This window comes from Rhinatrema bivittatum, chromosome 11, assembly GCF_901001135.1.
Source record: "Rhinatrema bivittatum chromosome 11, aRhiBiv1.1, whole genome shotgun sequence".
NCBI classification, from domain to species: Eukaryota; Metazoa; Chordata; class Amphibia; order Gymnophiona; family Rhinatrematidae; genus Rhinatrema; species Rhinatrema bivittatum.
Window position 1 is genome coordinate 24,253,628 of NC_042625.1, and position 20,461 is coordinate 24,274,088.

Below are 20,461 nucleotides of genomic sequence, written 5' to 3' on the forward strand. Positions count from 1 at the left end.
AAACATACCAAGAATAAATTAGTGTACTGCTCTTGCTCGGCTATTTATAGAGCTCTAAGGGTCGTAAAACCATAGCTTTTCCTAAGAATACTTATTCTGACCATTGTTACAATTTAAAAAAAAACAAAACACATCAATGGCAAATAAATGTTGGAAATTATAGAAACTTACACAAGCTATGTTAGACGCTGGGGTAAACATGTCTAGCGTTTTGCACCGATAAACCGGAAATAGTCCTTTGAACTATGCCGGCCGTCTTTTGTTGCTCTTATATACCCTCTTATTTACCTGATCTTTAACTTAAAAAATAAATAAGTAATAAAAAGTATTATAAGAGTCTATGATTTATGATAAATGCTAAAAAAAAATCAGTGTAAAGCACAAACCATTTAGACAGGTAATCTGTAAAAATTAAAAATAAATAAGAATGTGCGTAAATAAACAAGCGAATGAAAAGTTGTAAGAGTATGTCTGCCCAAGTATCATATCAATTCAGCGACTTGTTTTAAAAAAAGAAAAAAAAAAGAAATAAGTACCTAACATGTGCATTCATATTAAGAATCAAATGCCCCGTACAAGGCTATGCTTTTTCTAGATATGTGGTCACCATATAGCTACAATAAATGACATTTCCAAAAATATTTTGGATAATCAAATTGCATAACTGCAATCTAATATGCTTTTAAAATTATAAAATACTAAAAATGCATTATGATATTTTATAAAAAAAATAATAAATAATTACGTAAATATAATGAAAAAACATGTGTGCCACACCTCAAAATCACGTGCGGCTAGAATAGAAATAGAGGTGTAAACATTAAACAAATAGCGACCGAGTTAATGTATTATGTGGTGGCTAAACTTCAGAACTAAAAATTTGAAGTAAGAAGTCAATCGAAAAACATAATTGACACCATGTGACCATAATAAGGAGAAAAATCATGCACCCCTCACAGCTGATGATTGTCATTCAATACTGATTTCTAGAAATAAACACACTGTCATCCTGAGGCATTTTGTCCCTTGGTGCAGAAATTATATTCAAACCATCTCTGGGGGACATTTGACCCTGCCCCCATGGAGAGAGCCTCCTCTACGTAATTTCACACCCTACAGGCCAAAGTTAGCACATTTCACAGTTGATACTTCTCCTCACACGAGTGTTACGCCACACAAGTCTGGGCAAAAAGTTCAGTTGGTGCACATGTGTAAGAAGTAGTACAGAAGTAGCACTCTTCTACAATAACATATTAAAAGCTTCAAATTAAATTCTAATTTGTAGGATCAGGACAGGATCTTGCCACAATGCACAGAGGAATTGTGTAACACCAATAACTACACAGCATGCTATAATCCCTTTATGATAGTAGTACTTTGTCCGGAAAACACTGACACCTTCTGGCCACTGTTGGCACTACAGCCTCTTTCATTTCTGGGGCAGACAAAAACCGAGTAATATAATCTTAGGCAGTTTTTGTCTGTCTTGAACGTGCATGCACATGTGGGGCTGCACTGGAGACAGGGAGCTCCAGCGATGTACGATGGTGAGAGAGAGAGAGTGATGCCGAGGCAGGCCACACAGCAGCAGCAGCAGCAGGCTGAAGCAAGGTGTGCAGGTAGGATGACAAAAGGCAGCAGAGGGCTTAGTGCCCCGGTGACAATGTGGAGGCTTTGGTGCCATGCTAGTGGTGGCAAGGACCACAGTGTTGAGCATATTGTTTAGGAGCAGTGTGGGGCCACAGCCAGTCTCCCATGAGGGTGCTGGCAGGCGCTCTTAGCAGCTGCACAGACCACCAGGGATGGATTTAGGGTTTTGCTGCCAATGGGCACTCCTGGTGCTGCCACATCCCCCACACCCTGTTACAGGGGTAGCAGAGGACGCTCCTCTGGTGAATGAGATTCAGCAGAGCTGGAAGGCAGCACATTTTAGCCAGCCTGCCTCCCATAAATGTTTGCTGCCCTAGGCACAGGCATAATAAGTGCCCATTGACAAATCCAGCGCTGTAGACCATAGGTGTTGACCAGCAGGTGAAGGCATCAAAAGGGGGCGACAAAGGCATTGCCAGTGGGATCAGAAGGGGGAATATTAGAGATTGCTGGGGGGGGGGGGGGGGCGGGGAGGAGCTGGGGATGAGAAAGAGGATAGAGAGACGAAGGAGAGAGGAGAGGACAGGGGATGAGATAGGTGGAAAGTGAGAAGAGATTGACTCATTCTGTGTATGTAGAAAGAGAAGATCGGTGCCAGGGGTGTTGGGAGGGGAGATTATTGTTGCAATAAAGATAAAAATTTTAATGCAAACGTTGTTTGACAGCTTCAGCTAGTGTAAGATGATGCCTTGCTTCAGGTCATTAAAGAGAGGGCAGGGTCAAGCCTGGTTTTCAATATCTCCACTACTCGGTGTGACCAGCTGTCCTTCTCTTACAGAAACTTCCACCATAATTAGGGGTAAAACTAACCCTGGGCACCTTTTACTTTGATATCATTCAAGTCTTCATCCAGTCTAATAGATTTTTCAATGAAGCTTTATGAGGCCAGCTTTCTCTAACCCTCACTCCTCCAGCATATGCTTGTCCTAAAATGTTCTTCAAAATTAATGCTGGCAGTTGATCATCTACGCTCAGCCAAAAATATTCTTGGCTATGTATATATAGTTCAGCATTACTTGTGGAGAAAATAGGGCTATAAATAACTCCAAATTCTTCTAAGTAGGACTTTATGAAGGCAGATCTGGAATGGATACAATTTAGTTATTGCCTTAGCTTGATGGATAGGAATAAGGCGCAGAGGCGGAGCTACCGATAGGCAAAGTAGGCAAGTGCCTATGGACCGTTGTGCTGCCTGCGCGAGTCGCTGTTTACATCGTCGCCTGTGGCACGGCGCTGCTACGGTGGCTGTTCTTCCTTGTTGCTTTCTAAACATCCCATAAGAAAGCTGGGTTTCGGGGAAGGAGGTTAGCTGGCTGTCCACCTGCATATGGGTAACTGGGGATATAAATCCACAGCTGCATAGGAGACATGTCCGAGTCTCCTGTTGAATGGGGATGTGTTTTCGTTTGAAACGAAACAGGAAATTTCAACAACGGTTCCTGTTTCGTTTCATTTTTTAAAACAAAGCAAAACAAAACACTAACGAAAAAAATTATTTTTTTTAAGACAGTAGCAGCCAACCCCGGAGTTCTCTTCCTCTGCCAAAATAATCATATCATGATTCTAAAACATAAAGCCAAGTCCCCCCAGGCCTTTTCCCATTCCCATCCCTTCTACCTACCCTGACCCATTCCAACTTACCCGCAATTGTAAACATCTTCACTGACAGGAGCAATCCCCAGATGCTCCTGCCCCACTGGTACTCTATTCAAAATGATAACAGAGCACGGGGGGGGACACATTGTTTTATGTTTTAGAATTACAATTTTGGTAGTGGGTGAGGGGGGAGGAGCTCTAGGGCCGCTAATACCTTCTTTTTTTTTTTTAGACAGAAAACTAATTTTTTGTAAACAGAACGAACCTGCTCACTCTCTCCCCCCCCCCAAAAAAAAGTCAAATGGAAAAAAACCCCCCAAAACATTGCATATCCCTACCATAGAATATGGCTGGAAGTGGCTGAGCATTGGAGGGGAAAGAGAGGAATGTGCTTGATCCTGGAGGGAGCAGGGAAGACTGTCCTTCCATGGCTGGTGAGGGCGCGTGTCCCCAGGCCCATCGTCTGGAGTGGGAGCGTGTATGTGAGAGAAAAACGGAGACAGAAATTCCACCAATTCAGCTACATACTAGAGAACAGTTAAATTATGAGAACATAAGAACATGCCATACTGGGTCAGACCAAGGGTCCATCAAGCCCAGCATCCTGTTTCCAACAGTGGCCAAACCAGGCTACAAGTACCCAGCAGGATCCCAAGAGGTAGATAGAGCCCGAGCTGTTTATCCCAAGAAAGAGAAAAAAAATTAATATTGCTAATGTATTTTTCTTTTCATGATACTTGAACAAGAGCATATAGGTATAACTTCTTAAAGTTTTTCTAATAAAACAAATGAATAAATAAAAATAAAAGACAGCATAGATTCCAAAGTGTCCAGTCATTTCTGTGGCAGTCAGGGAAGAAAACCTTTTTAGTTCAATCTCCTGTTAGAACTTGCTAATGATTTGCTTTCATTCTTCACAAAGCGTTGGCGGAGAATCCACTAGATGGGGCCTGAAATCTGCAGAAGGTTACTCTCAGTGCACAGCTGCAGTAAGCACGCCAAGAAAAGTGGTGCCGGAAAATGGAGCCCCTCGTACCAGCCAGAACAGGAAACTCGAGCCGGTATCGGGACTCCGGTCCGCTGCAGGGAACTGTAATTCTCCTTATCCGTTAGGCCCTTGCTCTGGAACAGTTATGTCACAGGACTTCAATAAGAGAAGAATTGTCTTTTCGCTCACGCTGGAACTTTTTTTTCCAACCTGGCAATATATTCCCTGATCTTTACGCAATGCTGAATGACTGCAACGCACAAGAGCCTCGCAGCCGCCCTCCCCAACCAGTATTAGGGGGATGTCAAACATAGGATGCACCATGATCTTTATACAGCCTGCACCTGGCAGCGTGGGGGGTGGGGGATCCTGAAAGATTTTGAATCCAGATTGGGGAAACAGGATGATTTCCGTGCATTCAGATCACAGCTTAGCTGCAAGGGTGCACAAAATGTACAAGTCTCCCTGTAAGGAAAACGATGACGTGTCCAGGGCAAGGGAGGCCGGGGACTCAGCATTTCCTTCCTATTACCGTTTATTTTTACAGGAGGAAATGCACCCTCCCCAGCTTCCCACGCCATGAAAATACCATTGTCTGCCTGAATTGCAGGGAAATGTAATCTTTGCGGTTTGTTCAGGGTCCAAATGGTTTTGCGGCATGGCACTGCTACCACAGGTTCATCTCAGCCACTAGGCCTTGGCCCATGATCCCAAATTTTTGATATTAGCCCCACTCCCCCCCCACCCCCAAAAAAAAAAAATGGCCACATGGCATTACTAGGAAGTTCTCCAGGGTGATAAAAAAAAATTACCTTTCACAGCTTGTGCAAATTTGTATTGGCCTGGGACATCCAGGGGCAAAGTGTGTGTTTCACACGTGACTAGTTGGACAAGCGAATGGAAGCTAAGTTGTGTGTGTGTGTGTGGAAAATGACAGAAGTCATTCGTAAAACTGCTACATTGAATTTGGGAGAATAATTCTTGTTGCAGGACAGTGAAGTAAGGAAGTCTCCTATACATTCAGTGCTTCTTAAACATTTTAGATCAGGTACTCTGTTTTATCTTTGCTGTAATATTTTTGGTACCCTGCCTCTCCCCTCCAAAAAGGTAACATCAGCTTTTTTTTTTTTTAAATAGCAGCACAAAAACTGATGTTAAACCAAACTAACATCTTGTGTACGCCCACGCCCCATCCTTTGCTAGAGAACATTAACAGAAGGCGTGGGATAACTACCCTTGACCAATAAGCCTTGATGCTTCTGCAGTATCGCTCTCTCCGGGGAGGGAGGGGGAACTGGATTCAGACGAAACCCAATGCCGGGCTCTGACTTTTACGGTCTGTGATATCGATACACGGACATTAGGGAAAAAGCACAAAACTGCTTCTACAGCCAAGTCCAAAAGCAAAAGCGCGTTCAAGAAGCAGCATTGTCTGAATTATCAAGAAGGCGGCTCACCCCATAAAAATGTTGCTCGCAGTAATTTTGTTACGGGTTTGATAGTTGCTTGATTTTGATTGTAAATATTACTGCCCTAAACATAAGGCTTGGGAGTAACTTGCACGGAACGACAGTTACTACCACAAGAAGCTTGCTGGGCAAACTGGATGAACCCTTTGGTCTTTTTTCTGCCGTCATTACCAAGTTATGTAACCCCACTACTTATGAGCCACAGATAGCATAAGCTAGAAGTTTAAGATATTGTTCCTGCTCTGACTAGCAAAGGTGAATTAAATTGCAAAGGAGAGAACCCTTGTTCATTCCCTGTTGGAAGTAATGGCAAATGGTGACGTGGATTACTTGGCAGTAGCTTTGTTGGTCAAGACAGAGAGGGGCCAATGCAAATGCTTTCCTTTGAAGCCTACAGAAGTCCTTCTCACTTATGCAAATGTTAAATTACCCTCTGGCTCCACTACAAGGGTGGTGGTGCCATGGCTGGAAGCCAGTGGCATTATCCCCTGAACTGCAGTGACACCAAGTGGACCTGGCTTCAATTGCTAGGATTAAATGGATATTTCCGCAGAAGGAAAATTCTGAATTGAATGGACCTATGGCAGTTCTTGGAATCAGAACTTGGGGTGTAATCGCGGACCAGAGCCAATGAGGAGCAGGGGATCGATTGCTAATGAACTTTTTAAATTGTAAAAGAAAGGTTGTCTTTTGTGTTCAGTCAGACAGGCAGAGAGAGGAAAAGACAGAAGGGCATAGCAAAGAGGTGACAGTCCTACCCCAGCCACATGGCTGCTACCACAAACGAAAGAGCAGTTGCAGATAGATGGGTGTGTTCCTCAGCGCCATAATAAAATAGTAATTATTTAGCAGTGCTGAGAAAACAGTGGTTTGTTATTTTGTAGTGAGGGAAAAGAGTGTGTTTCAAGTATTTCCTGACCTTTTGGACAGTATTTAGAATAGTATCTACATACATCCAGTATCAGGCTGACTTAGTTGCAGGGAAATTCAGAAGATTTGTCATGATTTTAGTGGAGTAGAGAGGGAATTTATATTTTTTTGTGAGAACCAGGACTTCCAATCTCCTGAGGCAAGTGGACCCTGCAGCCACAAGATCTCAAGCATTTGCATCGGCTTCATCAAGCACACAGTGGAGCAGCTTGCCTAAAGAAAAGGAAAACAGAACTCATGTGAGACTCAACTAAGAACTTATGTTATTATTTTGGCCAGAATTTAGGTGGGGATTTGAAGTATTTTGCAAGTGAACTGAACTGAGATACAGAGTAGAACTAGTGAATTTTCTTTTATATCTTGCAACTTGATTTTCCTCACTTTTCCATGTTAATAAAATCTTCATTCTTTTTTTTTTTTTTTACCTATAACGCCATTTATCTGTTTGCTATGGTGTATGAAAATCCTGATGCGCTGTATAACTGTGCATGCACTGATTTTATATGTAATACTTGCTGAAGCTACATAAGGTGGGTTTTATGTTATCATTTATAAGAACATAAGAACATGCCTTATTGGGTCAGACCAAGGGTCCATCAAGCCCAGCATCCTGTTTCCAACAGTGGCCAATCCAGGCCATAAGAACCTGGCAAGTACCCAAAAACTAAGTCTATCCCATGTTACCTTTGCTAGTAATAGCAGTGGCTATTTTCTAAGTCAACTTAATTAATAGCAGGTAATGGACTTCTCCTCCAAGAACTTATCCAATCCTTTTTTAAACACAGCTATACTAACTGCACTAACCACGTCCTCTGGCAACAAATTCCAGAGTTTAATTGTGCGTTGAGTAAAAAAGAACTTTCTCTGATTAGTTTTAAATGTGCCCCATGCTAACTTCATGGAGTGCCCCCTAGTCTATTATCCAAAAGAGTAAATAACTGATTCACATCTACTCGTTCTAGACCTCTCATGATTTTAAACACCTCTATCATATCCCCCCCTCAGCCGTCTCTTCTTCAAGCTGAAAAGTCCTAACCTCTTTAGTCTTTCCTCATAGGGGAGTTGTTCCATGCCCTTTATCATTTTGGTAGCCCTTCTCTGTACCTTCTCCATCGCAATTATATCTTTTTTGAGATGCGGTGACCAGAATTGTACACGGTATTCAAGGTGCGGTCTCACCATGGAGCGATACAGAGGCATTATGACATTTTCCGTTTTATTCACCATTCCCTTTCTAATAATTCCTAACATTCTGTTTGCTTTTTTGACTGCCGCAGCACACTGTACTGACGATTTCAATGTGTTATCCACTATGATGCCTGGATCTTTTTCCTGGACTTTTTCCTGGGTGGTAACTCCTAAAATGGAACCTAACATCATGTAACTACAGCAAGGGTTATTTTTCCCTATATGCAACACCTTGCACTTATCCACATTAAATTTCATCTGCCATTTTGATGCCCAATTTTCCAGTCTCACAAGGTCTTCCTGCCATTTATCACAATCTGCTTGTGATTTAACTACTCTGAATAATTTTGTATCAGCTGCAAATCTGATTATCTCACTCGTCGTATTTCTTTCCAGATCATTTATAAATATATTGAAAAGTAAGGGTCCCAATACAGATCCCTGAGGCACTCCACTGTCCACTCCCTTCCACTGAGAAACTTGTCCATTTAATCCTACTCTGTTTCCTGTCTTTTAGCCAGTTTGCAATCCACGAAAGGACATCGCCTCCTATCCCATGACTTTTTACTTTTCCTAGAAGCCTCTCATGTGGAACTTTGTCAAACGCCTTCTGAAAATCCAAGTTCACTACATCTACCGGTTCACCTTTATCCACATGTTTATTAACTCCTTCAAAAAAGTGAAGCAGATTTGTGAGGCAAGACTTGCCCTAGGTAAAGCCATGCTGACTTTGTTTCATTAAACCATGTCTTACTATATGTTCTGTGATTTTGATGTTTAGAATACTTTCCACTATTTTCCCTGGCACTGAAGTCAGGCTAACTGGTCTGTAGTTTCTATTCTCTGTTCCAGCCTCTCCTCCCCATCCCTGGGAGACCCTTTAGTTGTGTGGGCACATTATACATGTGTCTGTCCCTAAACACACAACTGAGAGGTGGAGTTATTTTTGTGGCCCCCTCCCACAATAGGGGAGAGGTTTACAAAAACTCTAGTTTTCATGATAGGCAGGATCTGTAAATGAACTTAGCTCTTCAACAAAAGGCCATTCAGTGCTGATGTGCTGAGAACCAGATTTCTTTCATGAGAATCACTACAAACTGGGGAACAGAAACTGAAACAGAAAGTAAAATGATAAATTCACCAGTTCTCAGATTTTCTTGATTTGTGTTGCAGGATTATTATTACTATTTGTTTTAATTTGTGCTTATATAAAGTCCAGCGGTGGACCTGCTATCCACAATAGAATTAAATGTACAGTAACAATAGTGCAAGATTATTTTGCCAGTTGAAGGTTACAGTGATAATTTTTCTGGAGCAAGACTGTTTCAGCTTAGAAAGTTAAATATGCCTTTCACTGCCCACAGATTGTGTTATGTGAATTTCTGCCTTATCCTAGTGTAACGTATGGAAGAATAGTTCACCTGCTGGCCTAAGATATTGTAGGCCAAGTTTTATTTTAAGCACTTTCAAGAGGTTTTATAATTATTTTATTCATCCAGGGCTTGATTCATCCAAATCTGAGACTTGGAAAACTCTCCAGGAGAAATGTATTCATTAACTTAGGCAGATGCTAGTAAAGATACGACTCAGAGGCCCCTGCCTTTTTGGACTAGCCCAGCTCAGAATTGTCTAATACAGCACCAGCTTCATTTTGGTATGTATGGCCCTCATCTCTTTTAAGGTGTGCAGAATTGCCTTCTTATGCGCCAACATCTAGCCAGGGAGCGGAGGAAGTGAAATGCATCTGCTGCCACTGTGATGTCAGTTCAGTCCTAGGGTAAGAATCCAAACATGCTTTCCTTCACAAAAATCACCACACACCCTCTTATAGATATCTCCAAATCACGTACTTGATCTAGCTCTCTAGGAATCAATAAGAAAATTGGAAGAAACAAGTGCAATGTCTGATGAAAAAATAATTTATAAAAAAAAAAAGTCAAGGATGGCGTATGTATATGTAAAGAAAAGGAGACTTGTCGCAAACCCCTCTGCACACTATACTTTGCTAGCACTCCCTTATGACCACGTCCTTCACAAACACATCTCAGGATGCAAAACAACACATCATTCCCCACTCAATCTCTCCTGGGGTAGCATGCACTGAGGTCTTTGCACAGCACTATTCTGAGCAACCTAGCATGGGCAGAGAACACATGTTTGAGGGCCACAAACATGCACATGAACATTTCATTATGCTGAAATAAGCCATTAAGGATAATAATCTTTTTTTTAAATTTATTATAGTTTTTATATATTACAAGCAAACAACTTGCACAGAAATATCAGTTCAGTACAAACGCTTCCATTAAGGTAAACATTCTACATATACATTTTTAATTTTGTACTAAGCTTTAAATAAGGAAATATGGGGAGGCCCTAGGATATGGGCGATACACCGAATAACCACAAAGAAAAACAAGTAAAAAAGGACACTTGGAGGAGTTAGCTCACTACTCAATTACCGAGCCTACTTGAGAAATAACTTGAGGGTGTGTGAATCCAAGAAAGCTCTAAGTTGGGGAGGATCAAAAAAGGTGTAACTCTGGTTTAAATATTTAATAATACATTTACAAGGGTAGCGCGATACAAATTGCGCCCCTTTCTGTATTGCCTCTGTACGCATGTTTAGAAAAATATTTCTTCCGGTTTGAGTAACTTTTGTAAGGTCTGGGTATACCCAAACCTTTTGGCCATAAAATAAGGCATCTTTATTACGGAAGAAATGTTTAAACACATTATTGCGATCAGTTAGAAACGCAAAGGCGACTAAGAGAGGTCTCCTCTAGATACCTCAGTCTCCAAAGACATCTCTAAAAGCTCAGAGACATCTAAAGAAGGCTGGGCTGCATTCAACTCTTCAGAAGCAACATTAATTGGAGGCAAATAATACACTTTGGTAATAAGTGGTTGAATAGGATCAGGAATTTTCAGAACTAGTCTTAAAAAAGTTCAAGTGGGGAAATTATAGTCAATTCAGGAAAATTCAAGATTCTCAAATTATAAGATCTCAAACTGTTTTCAATGTTCTCCAGTTTCCTACTATAAACCGAGTCCATTTGAACCAGATTTTGTTGTATTTTCTCCACCATTGTTACACGTTGATCCAATGCTTCAATTTTTTTATTTTGTTGCTCTATCCCAGTAGCATTTAGCATCACTTGATTCTTAGTTTCCATCATAATACTTGTTAGGGATGTTATTGAAACTTCAAGAGATTTTAAAGCCACCCAAATTGTATTCAGAGTCATTTCTGCTGGGGGTTGAATATTTACTCCCAAACCTTGCACTCCTTGGATATTGCCACCCATTTCAAAAGTAGTGTCTGTCCCACTAACCGTGGTTAGGGGTCTCTTAGGAGTTAAAGATGTTCCAGTTTGTTCAGGCATCTCAAGTCCCTTTTCTCTACCTTCCACTTGGGACTGTACCTGCAGCTGATCTTCTCCCCGATAGATCTCCATTGGGGATTCTCCAGACGCCGCCACGGTCTCTCCTCCCGGGAGGGTCCACTGTTAGAATCGCAGTCGCCAGCAATTCTCCACTGCTCTCTCTGTGCAGTGGGGCAGGCCTGCTCGGTGATCCGGGGCTCAGATGTATCTAAGGTCAAGGGGGATGTTGTTCGCCCAACAGCTGTCCGCTCTGCAACCGGCTCTCCCGGCGTTCTTGCCGTCGCCAAAAAGAAGTTCCAATCCTGGGTTGTGTGGTCTCTACCGGGGAGGAACTTGTTTCAGTCCCCCTCACCCTTGCCTTCCTTTTTGTGTGCAGCATTTCCAAGATTCAGCGGCTGATAAGGTAATTGTAGAAAGGAAAAGGGTAGTCAGGTTAGGAGCTCTCCTTTTGCTGTCTCCTCAGGCGGCCATCTTAATCGGACCTCCACACCAGGATAATATTCTAAAACTTGCATTGTTTTTGTATTGACAACCCTTCCTTTCAATTAGTAACTACCGATGACCAATCAGGTGTGCATTATGTAAGACCACGATCATTGTAACACTGTAAAATTCTCCCATCCAGTCTGCCCAGTTCTTGTGCTTCAGACTGTTAAGGATATATTCCAACTGCTAGGCCTAGAAGCTTGAAAACTACTTCTAGGAGATTGCTCTTTATCCAAGGCAATGTTTGTAGTCTTCCTCATTGGTTCTTTACCATCCCAGGTAGGCGAGCACCCGGTCCTCACTCTCAGCTCAACCAGTCCTTACCACCAAGCTTTGAAGTAATCTAAGCAGCTATCAAAAATAGTGAGGCTACAGCGGTGGTCCCCACCGCTTCCTCATATCATGGCACACCCAGCATTGGGTTCACTTCATCACCTTCTCCCCTCTTTACTTCCCTGGCAGAATCAGCTTCCCTCTTTTGTCCATTTCCTTGGTATTGTCATCTTTCCTCCTTCCCATCCTCCTAGCATCATCACCTACCCTCCCCCTAACATCGTGTCATCATCACCTCCCCTGTCCCCCCCCCCCAGCACATACATTCCTTTGCCCCCCTCCCACGCATCACCCTCCTCCTCCCCTGAAATTGTTTTAAACGTGTTCTCTGTTCCCCAGTGCAGCTGGCATGGAAGATAAGAGGCGGCCACTGGCCATGACTTTGGTATCTTTGTTATTTATTTTAGACAATTACCACAGGTGTAACCTGGCTCAACCTGCTCCTTCTGGCTGGGAGCTCTTTGACAAACCTCTCTCTCAGTGGCCTTACACACAGTTACTGGAGCTCCCTGTGCCCAGATACAAATACACTAACAGTAGCACAGTTCCTTCTCTCCTGGCTTTTGGCTACCGCTGGCTGTGTTGATCAGGCACCAAATTTTAGAGGCCAGGGGCTGTGCACATATTTCTAAAATGTAATTTTAAAGTGTGTGAGGGCCTGCCTGAATTCAAGATACCATATAATACGCTTGGGATTTGACGAGGATGGTCCTCCACAAGTAACAACAGTATACAGGGTCAAAGTAAGAGAGCCTACACAATTACAATTCAGCACTCTTTTTTCTGAAAGACAAAATACAAGTCCCTGTGGGAGCAGATGTGCCGAGTATTTATTTCCCATAGATACAAAGGGATTGATTCATTTAAACCTTTTTTCCCCTACTTTGTGTCTTGGGATAAAAGCTTGAGGCTTGATTTAAAAAAAAAGCACTTGCACGCATAAAACTGGGTTTTACACATGTAAATGCACTTTGTCCGTGTAAGTGGGCTTTTGAAAATTGCTACAATAGATGCCATTGAGTTGTCCATAGGATATTCATGTCTAAGTGCACTTTACACACACAAGTGGCTTTCTAAAATTGCTATGATAGTACATTACATTTACGCATGTAACTCCTTTTAAAATTCCCTCCTTAGGGGCTGATTTTAAAAAGCATTTACGCGAGTAAAACTGGAATTTACACATGGAAATGCACTTTACTCGAGTAAGTGGGCTTTTAAAAATTGCTACAATAGATGCCATTGAGCTGTCCACAGGATTTACTCGCACAAGTGCACTTTACTCCAGTCGATGACTTTTAAAAATTGGTACGATAGTAGTTACATTTTAAGTGCGTAATTCCTTACAAGTGAATTTTAAAAGGAGTTGCACGTGTCAATGTAACATTATCATAGCAATTTTTAAAAGCTATTATGCACATAAAGTGCACTTACTCATGAATAGCTTATGGACAATTCAATGGCATATGTTGTAGCAATTTTCAAAAGCTCAATTTCACAGGTAAAGTGCATTTACCCATGTAAAACTCAATTTTAAGCATGCAAATGCTTTTTAAAAACACAGGCCCATAGTGTACAGGCCTGAACATGGTAAAATATCTCTATTGTATCTGGCCCTTTCTCAAGCAGAGATACATAGATGTTGAAGAGTAGCCTAGTGGTCAAAGCAGTGAGCTGAGAATCAAGGAAACCAGGGTTGAAATGCTGCTTCTCCCACTGACACCATTTCCAAGGACGAAGAAGCTTCTTTCTTTTAGCCAAAGCTTGTTACATCTTCCCCATCATCATCAGATGGCTGCAGCTTTTAAAGAAATCTGTGAAGTCCCTTGGAAAGTTCTAAAGTGTACCTTGGCAGGACATTAAAATGTTCACGGGCTGCACACCCAGTTGAAATGAGTCTTGGAGGCATTTCTTTAGGAAGCAAAAGAAACAGTATATGGATCTCTGACAAGGTGCAGTATTTCATAGCAAGCTCCCTCCCCTCTTAAAAAGGAAAAGAAAATCTGCCGTAGCCTGTGAAAGAAAGCACACACATTTCTATTTGGATAAGTTCTTGGAGGAGAAGTCCATTAACTGCTATTAATTCAAGTTGTCCTAGATAATAGCTACTGCTATTACTAGCATGGGATAGACTTAGTTTTTGGGTACTTGTAGCCTAGATTGGCCTCTGTTGGAAACAGGGTGCTGGGCTCGATGGACCCTTGGTCTGATCCAGGAAGGCATTTTCTTATGTTCTTATTTATTCAAATTTAATATCCCGCTTGATAGAACTTGTTGCCCAAGCAGCAGTACAATAAAAAATACAATTAAAAAAAACAAACAAATAATAAAAACAAAAAACAAATACAGAAATTCCACAAAACTTAAAAATATAAAAACACAAAACTATCAATCACAATTCATCCTTGTTCAAGAGCCTTGTTTACATAATATTATGGGCCTATTAATGACTTTCAACAGAAATTAAATATTATCAAATGCCTTACTAAACAGTCAGGACTTCACAGTTTTTCTAAAAATGCCATCTTTTGCTCATTTGAATACTGACCTGAAGACAAGAGAGTCTTAACTTTCGAAAGCTAGTCGAGAAATATATTAAGTTAATCCAATAAAAAGGTTTCAACTTATACATTAGTTTTTGTTAACCTTTTCTGTGCATTCAGACCAACGCAGCAGCCAAACTACTTTTCCCTTCAAGGGAGAGTGAGGGGCCCTGTCTGGTAACCTTGATTGTTCAAGTAGGGAGCTAGTGGTTGAAACACAAGAATGAGAGCCACAGCCATCAGTGACGGGCATGGATGGTCAGGTGTCTTTTAGCTCCATTTTATTGCAGTTGAGCCCTAATAAATGCCATGTTATGCCTTCCCTCTGGGAGCTGCTAGGCAATGTGCATACTATCCCCCAGGTGTCTGTGTGTATTTATCTGAGAAATAGTACTCGGCCTATAGAAGCCCTGATTCAGCAGGACAGCCCAAAGCTATTTTTTCATATTTGCAGGTTGAGAAAAAAAAACGATGCTGTGATCTGAATATCTAGAGCTATTTGGCAGTGTATACAGCTCATAAATCTTGAAGAATGGAGTTCAAAGTGCATTGTGATCTTTTTTGGATGAAAGATATTATATAGAGGAATAGTTATATGATGACATGGAAAAATCCTGTCTTGCATTTTTTCTATAATTTCGTTTCCACTTTTTCTTCAGCTTTTGGCCTAGATCCTCATTTCTGTCAGCTCAGCTGGAACTAGGATCCTGATGTCATGAGCTTTCAGTCAGAGCTACCTAGGAATTTTTTCCCCATCATGCTGCTATTGCTAGTTTGGGTCCTTGCAATGACAGTCCTGAGGCTGGGAGCCATTCTCCAGGGGGCTCCTTCCAGGACCCCTGTATCATGGGCTGTAAGTCTGGTCACCATGTAATCTCCCTTGTTAATGACCACATTGCTGAGAGATAGGAGAATATACATTTTTATAAATAAATAAGTCTGTCCCCCACATGGGACCGTCTCTGTAGCATTCTCCAATCCACAATCAGCCTGGGCTACAGAACTGATGCAAGAGTATTTTGCACCCTAGGCGAACCTGCACCCCCCTACCCAACTTATCCGTTGGTGGCAGCTTCAGCACAGCAACTCCCTTCCTTGGTAGTATTGGCTCTCCTCTTCTGGGCCTCATGCTGCTGGGATGGTGCGGCTCCCGGCATCCGCCTAGTTTGCCTAATGGAAGCACCGGCCCGGCTGATGCGTGGAAGTTCTCTTCCTGCTCTGGAACGGAGCCGGGAAACCTCCTACAATGGAAGTGCACAGCACTTAACACTGAGCTGCTAGGCTGGCCCTTTATTTACCACTTTCTAAAATTACATGGATCCGAGATCTCGTTTGCTGAGAATCTGGACCTATAGCTAAATAAGGCACTGCTGCCTTACAGCCTTCAAAGTAGGAAAGGTACTTTTCTATAGGAAGGAGGCTGGAGAAAGTCTGAGTAACTTCCTCCTCAAAACTGAACTCTGCTTCGACAGCACTCAAGATGTATTTTCCAAATATAGTTCTGCTTTCCCCACAGAAGGGCGAAAGAATGTCCCGGCAATGATCATCTTAATACAAAGTAAAGCGTATTTGTAACACTGAACTTCCCCAGACTGCAGGTAGACTCTCGAGTAAAAGCTAGCAATACATAAAACTAGCCAAGAAAAAAAATTAATTCCCTAAATCCTGTGGTGTACTCCTACACAGCAAAGCGATGTCAGTCAGAAGATACCTAGGCTGTGCCCAGCAAAGGACTCTGGGCACCTGGTGCATGATGGGTCTTATCTAGAGACAAATATAATCCAGAAGTCTCAGGCCGGGGTTCCCAGAACTGTCCTGGGGACTTCATGGCCAGGTGGGTTTTCAGGGTATGTACAATAAACATGCACGAGATAAATGTATTTACATTGGGAAACACAGACCCTGCCGCACACATATGTAAATGTACCTCATGTACTTTCATTGGGGATATCCTGAAAAATCAACTGGCTCGGGGGGAGCGGTCACCAAGACATATTTGTGAAGCTCTGGTCTAGGCCACTGACTATGTATATGGATAAAATACTAAACTTGAGTAGCACAGCTAGAGTTGTATGTGTGATTCAATAAAAGTAAATGTGAAAGAAAGCAACCACAACCCGTTTAGTTTTTCTCTGTTTATTTTTGCTGTCAAGTTGTGCTGTTTATTAAAAACTTTAAGAAAAAGCTGAATAAGATATTACATCTAACGAGGGATGTAATACTGAAGATAGTGAAAACACTACACCGTTATATACTGTCTGCATTTGACACTGATAATGCAATAAAAATATTTTAACAAATTGGATTGATGATTTTCTAACATTCAGAAGAACGCTTCTCAAATTGGAACAAAATATCTTGTTTTTATTTAAAAAAAAAAATGAATGGATCTCTGAGTTTCCAGCTTTGATACTGTGGCAGTATCCAGTGGACTCCAGGGTACCATCAAGCTAGGGTGAAATAACATAGTACAAAATTTAATCTTTGTGAGACTTTCCTCACTCCAAATGACGTCAAATCTTCACCAAGGTGTACTGTGCTGTTCGTACGTCTCACTCTACATGCAAAATTGGCCCCTAAGCCACCACAACACCTCACCTCGAACTTGTAGATGGCCCTCCTATAGAGATAAAAACAGTTGCACACTGTGAGGGCCACTATTTCTCTCCCCCAAGCCAGAAATGGCCAAAATGCAATTCTAAAAATTTATCGAGACTTGTGTTATGGCCATATCGCACAGCCTAACGCCAGGAAAAAAGGTGTAGTTACCTCTGGTGTTAAACCCGTGCGACATCATGTGTTATGCTATTGCACAGTGTGACATTGTCCCTCATTTTCTTCAATCCCACCCCTTCCAAAAGTTTGCATTTGCATCACGTGCTAGCGTTATCATCTCATGTGTTAACGTGTTATCGCGTGCATTAACGCCATAACGCATTTTGATGAATGACCCGGTTACTAAGTTATGTTCTAAGGCATTCTGACTTGGCAGGGAAGCAGTCCCTGCATGGTTCCATTCTGACCAGTCCTGTAATGTTTTCAATTTTTCATAACACAGGTGACTCATCTTGGATCACATAAGAGCATCTGTTTTTTAAATTATTACCAAATTAATCCATCAGGGTGAAGGGCGCTGGCAGGATTCGGAGCTCCTACAAGAGTTACTATTGAATGGGAAAGGGGAGCAAGCAGGTGTTTAATTATGCACTCCAATAACGTTTATACTGCTTGACCTGTGACGGGGTAAGGCTGGGGGTCACGGGGACTGTAATGGAGATCTGCATCCAGCCAGGTCCTGCAACTCCTATTGTGCTGCCTCAAGGCAAAAAACGGCACAGGAACATTTCTAAAATGGTGTTTTGCATGCCCACCTCATAGAGAACCCGCCTCTGATCACAAATAAACAATGTATCTTACCTCTGGTCTAAAACCCTGAGCTGCTCCTTCAGAATAGCACCTGTATCCTTTAGTGGTGGACTGTGAAATAAAGACCCCTTTTAAAGTGATAAACACAGTAGTAGCAGCACCAGCCAAATGTCAGAGGTCCTAACCAGCTCCTGAATTCAGGGTATCCTGGGACTGATCTTGAGCTCTCAGACTGACTGCTGGTGCCCAACAACTCCTCCTGGAGATCGTAAGATGTCAGAGATGCAGGTGGTATATTTAGATGTGCTCAGAAGGTTGTTTTGATCACTTAAGATGACGGGGACTAGTTCTGCATTCTTCTGCCACATTTTTCTGGTCTTGGTATCTCCAAATGTGTTTGCCTTGCATGAACCATTACAGGACTGTACCTCTCTCCTAAGCCCCAGGTTATCTTGGATATGATCTCCATCTTTAAAATTTGCTGTTAATGTTCACATTGTGTCACAGAGAGCATCATTCTGAGCTCATATTGTGCAATACAAACAGGCAGCATGTCACGTTGTGCTTGGTAAAAATTGTCTAATCAGGCTGTGCTTAAGATATCTGGAACTAATTCTTTGCATCTTTCTGCCACATTTTCCTGGTCTGATTGCATTTCCTGGTAATTGAGGATCTTCTGTCTCTCATTATATAGAATGGAATAGTTGCTTGATACTGACAAATTCTATTGATGCTGTTCTTGTGTTTTCCTCCCTTGCTGCTATGTCTGTATTGCAGGTGTTAAGCCGTTAGTCCAGGAACTATCCCATCTGATCACAGCTTCTTCATTATCCGTAGTTCTGCTAGAGGACCTAGGCCCAGTCTCTCTCTGGTACCATGATTTTATAACAAGAGTTTAAAAAAAGTTTCCACTGCTTGAGCCATGCTACTTCTTTCTGTACACAGGCCTTCGGCATTAGCTCCTTGAACTCATCTCTTTTTTTTTTTTTAAATAGGGTACTGGATATCAGATTATTTCCAGATTTCTGAGCCAATGTCTGGCGTTATTGCTCAATATGTGGATTCAGTCTTCTTATTTTGGTTATTTGTAGAGAATGCAGCTTTTAACTAGATGCTGTGTGTTGGTTGGAAACGCCTAGCACACTGGGGGCTATGTGAGATGTTTGTCTTATGAAATATTGCATTCAAGTGCCTGTACCCAGACCATGGCCTCTTCAGTTTAACCCACATTTTTCTGTCAAGGCCACACTCAGGGGCGAACTCATTTGGTGCAGGTATGAAATGGAGTAGAAATGACCTTTCCCAGTATTCAGCCCGCTCGGCTTCTGCCTGTAAGTTTGGCCCGACATTCCCAGTCTCTCCCAGGAGCTTCTGAGGTTCCTGCATAAACAGTTTGCCATTTGTTAAGGTATCTGAGGGTTCCACCTATTAACAGCTGACGAAGCAGGCAGCTTTTATCATCTCTTGCCTTCGGTAATGCCTAAGAACACAATCAGAGCTTCTGGACAGTGATTTTCCAATATTCACTGCAACCAGCTGCTAAATGGTCTTCAGTTCTGTGCTACCTAATCTACATGTGTCTGGGGTTTGGTTTTTTTTTTCATTTTTCTTTTTTTCAGTGCTTATTTTAAACCATTTTGTGCATCGTGTCCCATTCCTCGGATCACCCTCTGCAAATGTTACCGCGCCTCTCTCGTAAGCCAGGGTACGATCTCAGTTTAAAGTTTACTGCTCGTACTCCACTTGAGATTTGAGTTGCGCCAAAGAGAGCGAGTCTCCTTCTGGAGCCGGTGAGGAGTAGAGCAGAGCTCATTTCTATTCAGATATTCCTCCGCTGTAGGGAGAGGAGCAGCACCTCCACTGGGGAGCAATTTCCAAGACCTCACGCATGAGCCTGCGCCAGCTGCTGCCCGCCCCCCCATTACCCTGCACAGATTTGCATTTTGGTGAGGAAAGCAACAGGTGTTAAGTTCTGAAAAAGCATTTGTTGACTCTCGACCCCTGACCTAACTCCGCCCACTTTTTTCCCTGGGTCCAAAAGTGCACAAGGCTGTTGGGCTTGTTTAATCCCCTTGCCTACTTTACTTGGCTAAATGGATTTTGAAAATTACCTTTCCTAATTCTACCTCCTGTTTTCTCAGGTGAGAAAGTAACCCACTTCTTTTTTCTTTGTAATCCTAGTATAGAGGGAGAGCATGATGATTAGTCTCTTCCCACCAGAGCTGTCTTCTAGCCTTGACAGAAGATATTTGCCTCAGTGTGATTAATTTCCTCTTTCTGGCTATTTTCTTCCACAGCTAACGAAACCTGGCCTTGATCTTTAAAACAGAAAGCAGTTGTCTTCAGCCAGGAATCTGAAATAAGTCGAAGCTGTTTCAGCTCGCCACCTCCAGGCTATCTTGCAGGCTTGTGTTGTTTGCAAATACCTTAAAAGTGCCTCTCATGTGAAAAGCATTTTTTAAAAAAAAAGTCACTGCAAGGAATAAAGAAAGCTCGGGACGATTCGGGAGCAGATAGCATCACATA

At 42.1% G+C, this 20,461-nt stretch overlaps 1 protein-coding gene across 1 annotated transcript in view; it reads right to left on the bottom strand.

Annotated features, from left to right (window-relative positions):
• Positions 1-20,171, bottom strand: part of PHETA1 (PH domain containing endocytic trafficking adaptor 1) — a 45,598-nt gene extending 25,427 nt beyond the window's left edge. Inside the window, exon 1 of the mRNA XM_029572115.1 lies at positions 17,987-20,171. The gene's annotated coding sequence lies outside the window, so the exon portion shown is untranslated. The remainder of the gene's footprint in view (positions 1-17,986) is intronic.
• Between the last annotated feature and the right edge of the window lie 290 nt (positions 20,172-20,461).